The sequence below is a fragment of the Eumetopias jubatus genome, unplaced genomic scaffold, assembly GCF_037043125.1.
Source record: "Eumetopias jubatus isolate StellerSeaLion01/CBP00866 unplaced genomic scaffold, mEumJub1_p1.0 scaffold_14, whole genome shotgun sequence".
Lineage (NCBI taxonomy): Eukaryota > Metazoa > Chordata > Mammalia > Carnivora > Otariidae > Eumetopias > Eumetopias jubatus.
The window spans coordinates 35109407-35125834 of NW_028274820.1; the positions used below are offsets into that span (position 1 = coordinate 35109407).

The 16428-nt window shown below is 37.6% G+C and overlaps 1 pseudogene; it reads right to left on the reverse strand.

Moving 5' to 3' along the window:
• Positions 1–8177: 8177 nt before the first annotated feature.
• LOC114220053 (Y-box-binding protein 1 pseudogene) lies at positions 8178–13611 on the reverse strand (annotated as a pseudogene).
• Positions 13612–16428: the final 2817 nt, after the last annotated feature.

Sequence of the window (16428 nt, forward strand, 5' to 3'; positions counted from 1 at the left end):
AATCAGAGGGCTGGTCACTTCATCTACTAATACTCAAATTATGGTAGCGCCTATGCAAAAAAAAAAAAAAAAAAAACCTGTAATCCATGATTTTTGGCCTATTTCTGAAATGTAATGGCACTTAAGATTCAAAAAGACTGAACACTTATCTTCATTCTCAGTACAGGAACTCTACAGAGAAAAAATTGTGCTACTCCCTTAGGACTGAATCTCATTTCAGACACATGTTCCTTACTATTGCCCGTGTGTAATTACTTAAATGTCATGAAATCCTGCAAATGTGTTTGATAAAGTAATTGAAATTACTTCATGTAATTTATTTTCAGTGATGGAAATGTGTGCATATAAATGTCACTGCACTGTCAATGAAGTTAATGACAGATGAGTTTACTCTTTGAGGGAGGATTTTTACCTTCCAAATTCAAAATTTCTCTTGCAGCACATGTGTGGACCGAGGCACTGAATAGAGTATGTTATTAATAAGAAATTCCCATTAGATCCTCTGACCACGGAGAGGAGATCGGGACTTTATTGAGACCCAACTTCCTGTTCTAACATGATCTCTGTGATACCTCCACAAATTATAGAAGTGGCTTTTTTTGTAAATCATATGTATCTTTGTTTTTATTAATTTCAGAGGTAGAACTTAGTGATTCATCAGTTGCATATAATACCCAGTGCTCATTACATCAAGTGCCCTTAATGCTCATCACCCAGTTACCCCATCCCCCGACGCCCTCCCCTCCAGCAGCCCTCAGTTTTGTTTTCTAGAGTTAAGCATGTCTTATGGTTTGCCTCCCTCTCAATTTTCATCTTATTTTTCCTTCCCTTCCCCTAGTTCATCTGTTTTGTTTATTAAATGCCACATGAGTGAAATCATACTATATTTATCTTTCTGACTTATTTTGCTTAGCATAATACCCTCTAGAGTTCCATCCACATCATTGCAAATGGCCAGATTTCATTGTTTTTGATGACTGAGTAATATTCCGCTGTGTGTGTGTACATATATACACCCACATGTCTTTATCCATTCATCTGTCGATGGACATCTGGACTCTTCACATAGTTTGGCTATTGTGGGCATTGCTGCTATAAACACTGGGGTGCATGTGCCCCTTAGTGGCTCTTTAAAACCATGACTGCAACACCAAATAGTGCACTTTTTCCAACAGATTTTGGCATGCGGGGAGTAGAACTAGCAGTCACTAAGCACAACTGTACAGCAAAACCCAACAGGAGAAATAATACCTCACCCAAAATAATTTTTACAAAGGGTTCTATGCCTTTAGATCTCATTTCAGAGTTTTGCTTCACACATCTCTCTACATAGTAGTAAAGGTGAAACTACAACCTGCCTTTGCTTGAGGAACCTCCTCTGCCTTCTTACTTAGCACAAGCAGCCTTTGGCAGACCTGACAGAAAGTTGATTTTGTCTTTGTCATTTGTAAAGCATAAAACAACTTGTTATTTGACAAGAGATAGTCTTTCAAATGAATGTATTAAATGTGCTTTGGTAAAGCATGAGGAGTGAAGGAAAACTAAATCCCTGACTGTGTACTTGTAATAAAACTTTCAGTTTGATGTGAAATATAATAATCTACAGTTGATCTGGGTAAATATTCCCTCAGACTGATTAGGTAACAGCAGTGATAGTATATTTCAGCAAAGTTGAGAGAAAAAAAAAAAATGATGCGGCTTCTTCCTGCATTATAATTCCAAAAGAAATGTTATTTCTATTTCAGAATTACTGGCAGTTGAAAAATCATTTTTAGTTACTTTGTGTTTAGGTATGAAGACAAATGAATCACAGATCTAATTTAAAGTACAGTCATAGAATTCTTCTGGTGACTTATTCTTCTGGTTTCTACAAATGTCAGATGACTTACAGATAACAGGAAACTGCTGAATTTTGCTATTTCAAGTAAAACCTACATTGTACAAAACCACAGAAGTATATTTACTGTCATGCTAAAAGTTTCCTTAAGTGCCAGGATTTGTAATATATATTAGTATCACTCACAATCTCCTTGGTAATTCACCTTTGTTTTTAAAATACCTGCATGTAAATAAACAGAGCTTCTCTTTTCTGTTTGGATCACAGAAACTGCAGAAATTCAACTCTCAAAACAATGTAGTCATCAAGTAAAGTAAATGAAGACTACATTTCTGGGTTGGACTCTCAGCAGTACCACCTAGACAAGAAGGCTCCTATCCTAAGCCAGTGTATGAGCAGTCTGCTCTTACCCTCCTACAGGCATGTTACTCCACACAGATGAGGGCCTGGTAAGGCCAAGGCTCTGGAAACTTGGGGCCCTGGGATCAGCTACCTAAATATCCTTAGTGAGGCTTACATAGGTCTCTCACTAGCTACATCTTCCAAAGGGTGAGCTAAGCCACCATTGCAAAGCTGAAAAGTGGCCAAGAAGACTTTTGTTCAAAGAGGCAGCTATAGATGAAGCTTGCCTAGGGGGACTAGAAGATGCACACATGTGTATATAAGGCACCAGGTACCTGTGATGTGGAACAGAGCTTGGTGGCTTGAGTAAGCCATCATAGGCCACATGTCTAGCTCCCTCTGGGAAGCTCCAATTATTCAAAGGATTTCAAATTCTAACCAATCTTGCAATTCACGAATATGCCTTCATCAAGGTAGGAGGATAGCACATTATAATTTTTAGTTTGATTTATAACTTTAAGATCTTATACATATGGCATATAAATCACTATTTATAGTTGTACCTCCAGCCCAGCAAAAGTTAGGACCAGCACCAGTCTTGTCTTTTAATGAAGACCCCAATATTGTTGAACGTAACTACAACTTTTTCACTTCACTGCAGCAAGATCTGAGCATAAGCTCTAATAAACAGAACTGCCTATACATACATAATACGTCATAAGAGCTACAATATGCTTGCAAAGGGTAAACATGCTACATATGTATATCATCAGCTTAAGTCCAACAAAGAACATAAATGTATTATTCATGACATGAAACGCAATGATTAATATCTCCAAAGCTACACTGCTTCCTACCTGTGGACATAAAGTGATTAATTTTTTTAAATGGTGGAGTGTGATTTCACAAGTTTTACTAACTAGATTTTAGCTACTTCAACAGGAGCCTTGAAGAAAAACAGCAGGCTAAAAAATTGAGTTCTCAATTTTGAAAAATACATATTTAAAAACACATTTTTCTTATTATAAATGTTATAAAGTCAAAGGCTATGTATAATATTAAGAATTTATGGCCAAAACTCCACAAAGTACACTGAACACTGAAAGGGGGATTTTACCATTTCAAGCCTTTGCCACTATACGCTTCTCTTTAAAATGCTTAAGAGAATTCTTTGTGGCAGAGGGGATAAAATAAACAATGGTGGACTAATAAAAGAGGTAGGGCCTGTTTGTATTAAGTGCATGGCATGTGTCAAAAACCAGACTTTTAATTTTTAAGCTTATCTGTACCAGATTTTAAATTTGTAAGAAATTTCCTGTAATTCAAGATTTTTTTTCTAAAGATTATTTATTTATTCATGAGAGACAGAGAGAGAGAGAGAGAGAGAGAGGCAGAGGGAGAAGGAGGCTTCCCGCTGAGCGGGGAGCCCGATGCGGGACTCGATCCCAGGACCCCGGGATCATGACCTGAGCCGAAGGCAGACGCTTAACCATCTGAGCCACCCAGGCGCCCTCCTGTAATTTAAAGGACTGAGAAAAGATCTAATGTTGATGAGAATTAAACCTTTTTAGCTGGTACCCAAAGTCTTACACCCAAATGGTCCACTAAAGTAACACGAAAATGGTATTTCTAAAATAGAATAGCTGGTGAATCAGAAAATCATTAAAGATTGTGCTGAGCCTAAACTTTGTCATGATGAAGAGTAATTTGGCTACCAACAGGAAAAAAAAAAAAAAGCAGCATTCTATGCATATTCTCTGCTCCTTTTAAATGAATCATAAAAATCAACGATAATTTAAGATCAACCCTTCCTCTATAGTATGAAAAACCTTTTTATTCCATCATTATTCGTATTTAACATTGTACGGTATATACTATGCACCAGTTCTTACAGGTACTTTATAATAACTCAATCAACAATTGTTAATAACCCTTTGAGATGGACACAATGATCTGTTTCAGGTGAGAAAACAGGAAGAGAGGTTAAGTGACTTGACCAAGATCACACAGCTCCAAGTGGAGAGCTAGAATTCAGACCAAGGCCAACTCTTCCAGAGGCTGAATCCTTTAATTGCTATGCTATACTGATCTTTTTCTTATACTTTTCTAAAATGCTCAGTAATGCAGGGACAGATTAGTGAGCAGAATTTTACCAGCATGTCCACACAGATGCTCTTCAGGAACAAACAACAACAAAAAAAACAAAAACCTAAAGGCATACTTCAAAATAAATGAAAATTATGATCAATTTTCAGTAAGGATTTTGAAAAGCCCATATCTCTAACAAAAGTTATTCTTTAACTAACTTGAACTTTTCCCTTAGATTTTTGATTATCTATATTAAGCTACATAAAAATCAAGACTCTAAAATAAAAGGGAGTATAGAAAGAAAATAATATCTAATTGTAACCAGTGTAAAAGAAGGAAAGTCTTACAGAAAGGCATTTTGTGAAGTACTCTTCTCAGATTCCTTTAAGTGAACCCATTTATTGGGAAGACGGCATCTAGTTGAGTCAAATGAAGTTTCCAATACCACAGAATTATAATGGTATAGGAAAAAGTTTAAATTGCAGTAAGAGTAGTTTAGCTTAGATCGCAAAGAAATCATTGAAAAGATAATCCTCTACACTGAAAACTTTTGAAAGGAAGACTTCGGAAGGAAGATCATTTTGGTGTTACGTACATTTCTCACTAGCAAGATCTCCTTTCTGACTCACTATGTAATTTGTTCTAATCTAACTTGAACCTAGTTCTTTCAATGCTTTCAACATTAACCAAGGCACTGAGATTACATTAAACTAAGATGCATTATTTCATAACACAGATATTATTACCTAATGCCTCATTTTTCTTTAGCTCTAGGTTCTTTCCTGAAACAAATCTGAAATATAGAATTGTCTTCAGCATAAATACAGAGTTTTTAGAAGACTCAGTACACCTTTTAAAGAAAAAATAACTGTACTTTCCATATAACCATACTTCTATAGAAATGTACTTTTCTATATAACTCAAAAGTGGCAGAAAATATTTTATTCAGATTTAAACACAAACAAAACCCTCCACTGAAACCAAAAAAATGTCAAGCAAATATTATTTTCCATGGAATTTTCTTAAAAAAAAAAAAAACACAATAGTTTCAATATTGCTTGAAACTCAACCCCCATTGAGACTTGAGTAAGAGTGGAAGGAAAGCAAGTGCCAATGAGTGTAAGGAATCCAAAAGTAATGATAAAGAATAAAAAAAGAAAGAGCAAAAAAGCAAAGAATATTCCCATTTTATTAGTGAATTCTATTCATGAGTATCTATTCTGTTCTTTTAACTGGTCTAGCTATATATCATCTAGGAATGTACAAAAAACCCAAGGAAATGCTTATGAAACATAAAACGATTGCTGACTACAGAGTTTGTTAGTGGTTTTGTAACCAATCCGAGATTCAAGTACCAAGAGAGCTATCTTGTAAAGAGAATTATTCAGCAATCATTTTCAGGATGTAGAGAACAGAAGAGGAGCTAGACAATAAAAGCACCTGGGAAGGCAAGGGGACTAGAACTCACATTTATTAAGTCTAACATGGCAAGCACTGTGCTTCATGTTTTAGTCATAGGACTTAGTTTCCCTTAATAGTGGTATTTCAATGGATTGGAAGTCATGATATGTTCAAAAGTAGACAAAAATAGAAAGTCATCAGCTTGGGATGCCTGGGTCACACTAAAAAAATTTAGTTTCTGAAGAGTTCTAAAAGGTATTAGAAGATATATATGCTTAAACGCTATTGAAAGGGAAAGTAGAATCAGTAATATTAAATATCAAACCACTGCTTTGGAAGAGAGACTTTAAGAATCACCCAGAAAACAGTCTAAGGAAAAAATGAGAGACACTGAGAACAGAAAGCAGAAATCCAACATTTGGGAATAAGATTTCCTGCAGGAGAAAACAGAACAGATGGGATGGAATAACCAGAGGTGTACTAAAAGAACATATTTATGATCAAATCTACAGCTAAAAAGTATTCACTCCACACCTAATGAAATTAGTCGTTTTTGAGAGCAAGTTAAAAAAAGCCTCCAAGCATCTGGGTGGGGGAGGGGAGATTCACCTACAAAGAAAAGCAATTTGATCATGTAGGTTTTTCTCCTTGACTACATTAAATGCTATTTATTGTCTACTAACATCTGTTAATATTAAAAGGAAAGGACTCTGATTCATGAAACCTACAGTCTAATAGATTGCTATTCTGGAAAATAAGCAATATAAGAAAATTTCTCAGATAAAAACATGGTGTGAAAAGTACACTGTTTATGTGCCACTGAAGGGGGAGGAAGCTATTTGAAGTCATACACGAGTAAACTAATCCAAGTAAGTAGCCAATAAAAGAGGAATTTGTTAGTGGGCATTAAATATGTTTGAGTGTGTGCATGTGTGTTTAAGCATGCATATACATGTACGTGTGCATGTATATATAAATATTTGTGAAGAATGATTATGGAAAATATATTACAAAATATAAGTTAGATAGGAGAGTGAAAAAAATTGAAAGTTTGCCAACACTTCATCTCAAAAAGGAAAGCCAAGAGTTATTAAAACTGATACTTTCGAGTAATCCAGAATCCAGAAAGTTTTTTAAATTCTTAAAATTGATCTCTAGCAATTTGGAGGCCTTCCAAGCTACAAAAGGGAAAAATATCAAAGAAACTCTAGCTACAACAGAAAACAAAGAGATAAGGAGTACTAAAGAAAGGTTACAGTAAGAGATAAATTCAAATCTAAGGTGAAAGCTTCAAAAGAACAAAGAATGTTACTTTTATGTATGAAATAGCAAAGCTCAAAGGCTGTAACTGTCATCAACTTTTATGCATCCAATGAAGGATAAAACAAAGCAAAAAAAATGGGTTGAAAATAAAAGCTGACATTAACAGAAACACAGTAATGCAGTAAGAGCTCTCTTAACTGACTCTCTAAATTAACAATTTCTATTCCTCTGCAAAACATGCTGACATATCCACAGCATTGCAAACACTAACCACGGATGGGTTGCTCCCACTGCTCATATCCTTCCATTCCCACAAACTGAACTGTACGCTTACCAAGGGTCAGTCATATTTGTTCCCAGACATGCTTACATCTGTAGTACTTGATACTGAACCTGCTACTGCATATTAAATACTATGTATTGAATATATGTAGAAAGTTTATACTTAATTAAAACTTAATGAGTTTGTAAAGGCTCAATCAATGTGACTCTCAACAGTCTTGTCAAATTAAGTGTGGGGACACAAATGTAAATTATTAGATCAAATATTAATTGTAAAAACCTAGACATACTATTCTATGCTCAGATGACTTTCAAAAACGTCTCTGAACTCTCCACTTTAAAAATTCATTTAAAATGACAGAACTTACCTAAGAGGTGTGGTTAAGCCACACAAATAATAGAACTCCAATTTAGGGCCCACATTCTAAGGCTTTGGCCCTGCATCAAGAGATTAACAAGTAAATACAGGTAATGTTTTCAACCAAAAACAAAACCAAAAAAAAGAAGTTTTCAATATGTATACATTATTTCTCTTTATCCCCAGTCCTTTTTTTTTTTTAATTAAGACCTTTATTAATGGCTGCTTGCCATTTGTTGACTTTTTTGGGAAAAAAAATTCAAATTGTAAACTTTTATTATGAATTAAAAATGAAGTTTTTAAAAATCTCAACTCGACCAGATACCCAAAACAATTTAAAAACTTTTAAAGGTGTATTGAGAAAAACCAGGCTTTTTTAAAAAACACGTTTGTCATTACCAAAAAGAGACGTCTTTAGGCAAAAATAATAAAAACCCCATGCTACATAGATAATGCAGATAGTTCTATTTCTCTGGACAATGGGCAAAAAAGCAAGCACTTAAGGTCTTCAGTACCAACTTTTGTTTATTACTTATTGCTGGAATATCATCTTCATTCCTTCATGCTGGATGATGGTAGTGATGGTAGAGATGACAAACTGGCCATTTACTCAGCCTGGCCCTGCTCAGCCTCAGGAGTGGAGGAATTCTCAGCTGCTGGATCGGCTGCTTTTGTCTCTCTGCCATCTTGTGGTTTAGGGTTTTCTGGGCGTCTGCGTTGGCAACTGAAGTTGTGGCGGTACCGACACGGAGGTGGCTGCTGACCTTGGGTCTCATCTCCTTGATTTTCCTTATCCTCCTCCTTGCAATCCCCTCTAGGCTGTCCTTGCCGAGGAGGACCCCTGCGGAATCATGGTCTCCAACCGCAATACACATTCTGTCTCACTGGTCCATCTTGCTCTCCCGCACCCTGGTTGTCAGCACCTTCCATCCCTTCCCCCTGCACAGGAGGGCCGGAATACTGTGGCGCCGCCCAGAGGGTCTCTGCATGTAGTAAGGTGAGAACTGTCGCCTGCAACAGGGCCGCTGCTCTCGAGGCCAGGCCTTTGGAGCACTTTCTGATCCTTTCTTCTTTTCCCCACTCTCACTATTCTGGGAATTCTGCTGGGAATTGCATAGAGGACGCCTGCGCCGTGACAGTGTCTATAATGGCTCCGGTCCGCTGCATATTTACTGCCTTGCACTGGAACTCCACCAAGGCCTGTCACCACTGCTGCCCCCGCACCCTTTTCTCCTTCAACAACATCAACTCCACCGTTTCTCCATCTCCTACACTGTGAAGGCGCTGCCCGGGGTTGCTGTTCTTTCTGGCAGGCTGGTGTACAAATACACCCTCCTTGGGGTCATTCCTGTTGATGAAGCCATATCCGTTTCTCACATTGAACCACTTTACTGTTCCCAAAACCTTCCTTGCGATGACCTTCTTGTCCCCAACGGCAGGTGCCCGGATGTGAGGCCGAGGGAGCTGCAGCTGCGGCCGCCTCCCAGGGTGTGATGGAAACTAGGGAAGTGGGGGCGGAGGGGGAAAGCGGGGAGGGCAGCTTCAGGGCTCACTGGGGTCTGCTCTCCACTCCCCCTCCCATTCGAACTCTATCCCCAGTCTTTTTTAAGACTTTATTTATTTGACAGAGAGAGACAAAGTGAGAGAAGGAACACAAGCAGGGGGGAGTGGGAGAGGGAGAAGCAGGCTTCCCACTGAGCAGGGAGCCCGATGCGGGGCTCAATCCCAGGACCCTGGGATTATGACCCCAGCCGAAGGCAGAGGCTTAATGACTGAGCCACCCAGGCGCCCTCTATCCCCAGTCTTAATAGATCTTTTGGGTTAACTGATTCATTCCAGTCCTGGTCATGTTGGATAATAAACTTCCACTGTTGTGACATATTTTATCCTTTCTCATTATCTGACAGATAAAGTAGCAAAAGTAAAATGATGCTAGGTAAGAGAACGACTAATAATAAATTTGGTTTTGAAAATTTATGCTAGAGATAATACTTCTTTTAAAATGTCCCTTGACCATTAAAAAAACTGGCCACATATTAGACCAATTATGAAAATTAGTCTTTTTTTTTTAAATTAACAATATTAGTCTACATTCTTTGACTATGGTACAATGATCCTGAAACGAGAGTGTGTCTTATATGTTTGAGGTACAGACGGTGCACTATAACTAAAGCAGAATGGACTCGTAGGCCATTGTAAGGACTTTGGCTCAAACTTTGGAGAGTTTGAATAAAGAAGTGCCATCACTGAATTTTTATAGCTTTGTATTTTATCCTATGAAATTAAAAAACAAATGCTTTGGAAAAAAAAAAGAAAAAGAAAAAAATGCTTTGTATGAATTTTAACAAATCATAGTCATGTATCCACCACTCCAGTATATGTAGAAAAGTTATTTTGAAGAAGTAAAGGAGGATGTTGATTTTGAGATGGGAACAAGATGAAGAGTTCAGATTGAGATATGTTAGTTCTGAATCATCTTTAAGACATCCAAAGAAACGCACTGGATTTAGCCAACCTGGAGATCACTGGTGAACACCACAAGCATTCTTAAGAGGTCTAGGTGTGAAATCTGACTTGAGTAGGTTCAGTCCAGAAGAGAAGAATTGGAGTAAATGCACAGAGCCAAATGTTTAGGAGCTTTCCAATAAATCAGAGAAATGAGGGGAGTAACTGGAAAAAAAAAAATAGAGGCAGTTTGTTTTGTTAAGAGAAATCACTAATATGCTCGTGCAAAAGTTCAACAGGAAGAGAACGGATGATGCAAGAATGAGAAAGGAGAATAACCATAAAGTTCTTAAAAGGATAAGGGCATGAGACCTTGAGCACTAAAAGAGGCATGTTCTTTGCTAGGAATTTAGACAGTTCATTCATATAAAGGAGTTAAGGGAGAACACACAAGCTTTGATATACATTGGTAGAAATATGAGAAGGGTAAACCAAGGCAAACTGTCTTCTGATTGCTTTTATTTTATTATCATTAGCAGAGAATGAGAGTAAGAGAAGATGTTGTAAAGGTTCTAGAGGAAAGAAAAGGTCTGAAAAGTTATCTGAGGCCTGAAGAAGTGAATACACAAGAGAAATATAAATGGTTGTTGGGCATCATTAGGGCCTACTTGAGGGTGTCATAAATTTAAAATGAGACCAATCAGCATGATGGCAAGTTTTTCTCCAGCCATGTTCAAGTTTTCATGCATGGGCATGGGTGCTATAAACAGTCTTATAGCCAGGCAGTATAATAAAACAAGAGAGATACAAGGGAGCGGTGGTTTTATAGCAAAGGAATGATTATAATGATGAAACATGGACCTGTAACAGAAGAAAGGGTATAAGGACATATTTTAAGGACATGGAAAAGGTGGGAGATGAGCTAGTTTCAAGTCCCTGAGCGTAAAAGGATTGTTGGAGCTGGACCATTAAAGGGAGCCAGCTGGAGAGAAAAAGTGATGGTCAGAGAAGGAGAAGCTGGAAATAGAAATGATTGAAGAGATATCATTAATAATAAGGACAAAAAAATCTAGGCTGTAAACAGGCGTGAGTGGCAGAAATAAGGCCATTATCACTGAAGGATATGAGGCCAGAGATACTGGAGGATCTCGGTGATGCTGGCATCACCAAGAATTAGGACAGTTGTGGTGTTGGAAGAAGAAATTAATACACAGGAGCTGAATTTTTCAGGAAAAGAGAAATGAAATAGGTAGATGACTTTTTAAAAAAGCAGAATTAATAAGTGTTAAAATGTATAACAGGAGATTCAAAACTTGGAGTTCCTTTCTTTAGGTAGGAGGGAAGGAAAATAGTCTATATCCACCAATAAGGAGCTAAGGAAAGCCCTACTTTTCTTCATTCTCAGGAACTCTGGAGGGCTTTTTCTCCACGTTTGCTTTGGCAGTTGGGAGGGAGAGCAGCCAACCCAGGGAAGCCATTTCAGTGTCAAGTCAGAGACATAGCAGGGTTGGGTAGAGAAAGAGCCTGAGTGGACATCTCCAGTTTGGCTGTAAGGTCATGGAAGGAATCCAGAAATTCTCACATGCCCTAACGAGAGTCGTGGAAATTAATGGATGAGATGTCTGGTAATTGATGGGATGACTAGCAGGGGTTAACACTTTACTAGCAGAGCATATAGGCTAGTAAGCAAAAGAGAATCACAGCCAGACCTCTGCGGCAGCCACTCTACTTAGAAGAACGGAAGTTGGGTCAAGATGGCAGATAGGACCATAAGTTCTGTCCAGGACAAGAAAGGGAGAGATCCCATGTTCTTCAGGCTCGAACTCCAGCAGAGGATGCCGACACATCTAGCTATGACAGGCTGATAAGAACTGTTACGGAACCCAGCAAAGATCCAGAGAGCAAAACAAGAGCGCACACACACACAACTTCAGCCCTCTCTCTGAAGCCAAGGGGGACCAGGAGCTCCTTTTCACATGCAGACTCCATCTTGGGGAGAAATTAAAAAAAGCAGAATTCTGAAAAACTGAACATAAACCTGAAGAGGACAGTTTTAACCCAGCCAAGTAGCTTGTGACAAAGATCAGATCACTTGTAAGAAATGAACAAGCTGTTTCTTTAGACACCAGAAGGCAGAGCATACACTGAGTGCTTAAACAAAAAAGGAAAATATCTTTATAGAGAGTTATAGATTCCTTTATAGACAGGTGAGTCCAGATTAGCCTTACCCCAGCTATGTTATCAGTCTCGAATCTTCAATTGAAAACAGAGTTCCGACATTATGGTCTGTTTTGAAGAAGATCCAGGTCATTGGCACAAAACAGATGAAACCACACTGCAGGAATGACCGTCAAACAGGAGATGCTCATGACATAGCTGAGAAAAATCAGAGGATCAAACAGCCGAACATCACAATGCCAGAATTCTAGGTCAGTGGCACCTCTTCCTTCTGGGAATTGGATCCTGTCTGGGCCAAGAGTCCAGGCTTGTGCAGGTTCAGGGGCAAAATATGTGCTGGGTCCAGGAGTGGAGACAGAGCAAGTACACTGTCCTCTGCCAGTAAATCCAACAAGCCCAGGGGCCCTGACAGAGCAGGGCTTCATGCACAGCTTGAGGAAAGAACGAATAGATAAGCCTTTCCTCACCAACTGGTCTCTTAATACTTCAGAATTTAAGATGCTAATGTAGCAAAGAAAACCATATTTATACATGAAAAGAAGACACAGAGCCTTAAAAAAAAAAAAAACCCTCAAATCTTTGTCAGACTTCTGTAGAAAAAAAGTCACAAAGAACAATCTCGATTAAACCCTGTTGAAGTAAATGTTCTTATCCAGTTTTCTACTGTCAGCATTAATATGACCAGTCATCCTATTAATAATAACTAACATCTATCATTGCTTAGCGTTTTCCAGGCACTAGGCTACAATATTTATATATATATTATTATACTTCAATTCTTAAAACAATCCTGAGAAGAAGGTATTGGTTTTATCCTCATCTTATAGCTAGAACGTAGGTTTAGTGAGGTTAGTATATAAGCCACACACTAAGTAAGTTATGAAACAGCAATTTAGAACCAAGAATCTTCATTTTGGAGCCCAAATGCTTTACCAGTGAACAGTAATACCTGCTATATGATTAATATAAGACTTTAAATAAGACTAAGTGTATAGAAGGCATTTTGCATATTTTACCTTAGTATGCCTTCAAACAACCCTGAGAGGTAGGGACTAGTATCATCCTTACTGTTTAAGAAAAGAAACTAAGGTTAGACACTAACGTTTAATTAAGGTTAAACCCATGATAATCTCCAGCATTAGAGAAATGGAGAATCAAGTTTGGGTAGAGAATTTAAACTGCTCATAGTAGACACTCTCTCATGTTTTATGAGGGATTTTTATGCATAATTTTAAAGAAAACCAAGTAACTTATATGTGAATCCATTTAAGAGAAAAAAAAAAAGAGTCCTTCAATTAGTCAGGTTTGGAAGGTGCATGTCACTGACCCTCTCTCTTCAAATTAGTATGTTGTATTTACATTACATATTGGTGGAGGCATACCTCACTATAAATCCATCTTCCTCCCAAGCTGCCATTGCTCAACTAGACTAGTCTTTGTTGAAAGACAATACCCAGAAAGAAAAGCACCCAATTCTTCAGTTACCAAGTGACTCAGAGAAAGTTTCAAAGACAAGTAAGATGTTATCTTTAGGTAGGGACCAAACACCTTGATTGCTCAGGAGTAGCCCAGTGTACCCCTGCTATCCCAATGGCCTGTCCTGTTTAACATCTCTCCAAGACAAATGCATCACCACTTGGTAGTATCTATCGTATGATCACCCCAATCATAAGTGAGAGAAGATCCAGTTTTTCCCTTTTGGGAACCCCCAATTTAGGAAAGTTGGCAGTCATACAGTATCCATCCCTGGGACCGAGGCAGCCTTGCCGCAGAGGTCCAGGCTGGGATAAGGAGAAGGTGTAGGAGAAGACACGGTAGGGGCAGCGGCATTAGAGGATGAAGTTCTTACTACCGAGGCTCTGCTATACAACCCATACTCCAACTCTGTTCTTATGTGTTTTCTCCATTCCTAAGTTCAGTTTTAAAATTGGTTCTCAAGAAAAAACAGAACTATATAGGTGAATATTCATTCACTTTGCTGGAAAAATTTTTAGCTTTCACTCCTTTAAATGTGAGGAATATATATTTTCATAATTTAATACAGGAAGATTGATACTATAACTACTGAGAAATATACAAAATCTACGGTAATATGTTCTCAAAATACTTTGTTTTCCTCTGTTTAATATTTAAGGAATAATAAATAATACATTTAGAATAGACTTTCAACTTTCTAAAACAGTTTTTATTTTCATCATTTGTTCCCTATAACATCTGGTAGAAAATAGGAAAGATAAAATCTCATATTACTGATGTATTTTTAAAATTGCATCTGTGCCTTGGTCTCAATAATACATATCTCAAACCAGAAATATTCCCTTTAAATAAAAACATCACAAGTTTGAACAAAATGGTGGTGGTCCTGTGTCATATTTTTTGAATCTCCCACTCCCTTTTAAAAAACCAACAGAAATGAAAGTTACTGTTAAATTGGTTCAGGGTTTCTTTTGGGGGTGATTAAAATGTTCTAAAATTGTGCAAAAGTTGCACAACTCTGTTCACATACCAAAAATCACTACATTGTGCATTTTAAATGGATGAATTACAGGATATATGAATTAGATCTCAACAGAGCTGTTATTTTTAAAAGGCTAACTAGGTTATTATGGTGAGTTAAAGGAGGACACAGTTCTTAGGCATTCCTGCCATCAAGAGACAGATCCATTTGCCTTGCCCTTGAGTCTGTGAATGCTTTGAATAACAGTAGGCAAAAAAGACACTATGCCATTTCCAGGCCTAGCTTTTAAGAGATCTGGATGCTTTCATCTTGATCTCCTGGAGACTTCAGCTGCTATGCAAGAACTTCAAATATCTTGAGGCCACTCTAGTTTGAGGAAGCCTATTGAGCCATGTGGAGAGAGAAAGAGGCTTGGCAAGCCCCCCACCCCGCCCCGCCGTTCCAACTCTCAACCATTCCAGTCATCTCACCTGGAGTTGCAACAATGTGAAACAGAAACAAAACACCCATACTGTGCCACGCCTCAATCCATGACCCAGAAATATCAATAAATTGTTGTTCTAAGGCAATATACTTTGGACATATGTTAGGCAGCAATAAACAGAAGAGATTGCAAAACAAGATGATAAATTATCCCATAAATCCCAGTAAAAGAGCAAGTATATTTAAAACACTGACAGCAGCAAGACCCTAAAGAAAACAGCAGCTACGCTAGAACAAGCAAAAGGGAATACAAAGGGAATTCTGGTGGGCTCTAAAAACCAAGAAAGCCAGGAATTGCCAACACACATTCATTCTCAAAGAGAAGGTCTCCACTCAAAGTAGAGAACTCAAATGGCCACACATAGGATAGTCATAAGCACTGGGAAGCTTCCCAGTTTCCTATTTGTAGATATGTATAAGAGGACTGCACAACTCTGAAGGTGTTGGGGCAGCCTGAACCATCCAGGATGTCAAAATAGTCAAAACCCTGCAATGAACGGAAACTGGTCAGAGTACATTCAGAGCTATTTGTTCGAGGTTAAAAAAAAAAAAAAAATATTGTGTATAAGAAAGAGACTTATATTCTAACCAAAGAAAAAAGCTGCAAATGTCATCTCAGAAAAATATAGCTATGCGGATAAATATTTTCTAAAGTTTATTACAGTGAAACCAAAGAGGAAACCTAGTTTTGAAGCTGGGAAAGCAATCCTGACCTTCATTTCTGCTAAACAGGCACTTCCTCCTAAAATACAGGAAACTGTCTTTAATATAAACAATGAAAAAAATTGCAGTTAAACCCAATTAAAAATATTGCAAGACCTAAGATGGAATCTAAATTACATACTTATAAAAATGAAATCACATCAGAAAAAAACATGACTAGAGAACAAAAAGTTAGATTCTATTACAAAAAAAAAAATTATAGAAGCTGTCAAATGAAACAAATCTGAATTTTCCATCATAAATGTTGAGGCATTTAAGGATGTTTAAGGAACAGATGTAGATGTACGCAGAGAATTGTAGATTAAACCATAAGGCATACAAAAAGAACCAGATATCATAGAATGAACCTCTGCAGAAATAAAGAGGACAAAATAAGAATGTAATAAAGGAATGAATTTTAAAAATTGGAGAAAGTAATAACTACAGAAGACAAGCAAAAAACATGCAACGAAGATATCGAAGAAATTCTTAAAAGAAAACACAATCAGTGGAACAAAATACTGACAACTATGATGGAAGGAAACTTTCCTGGAATAGAGAGAACAAACTCTAATATTTAAAGAACATTAA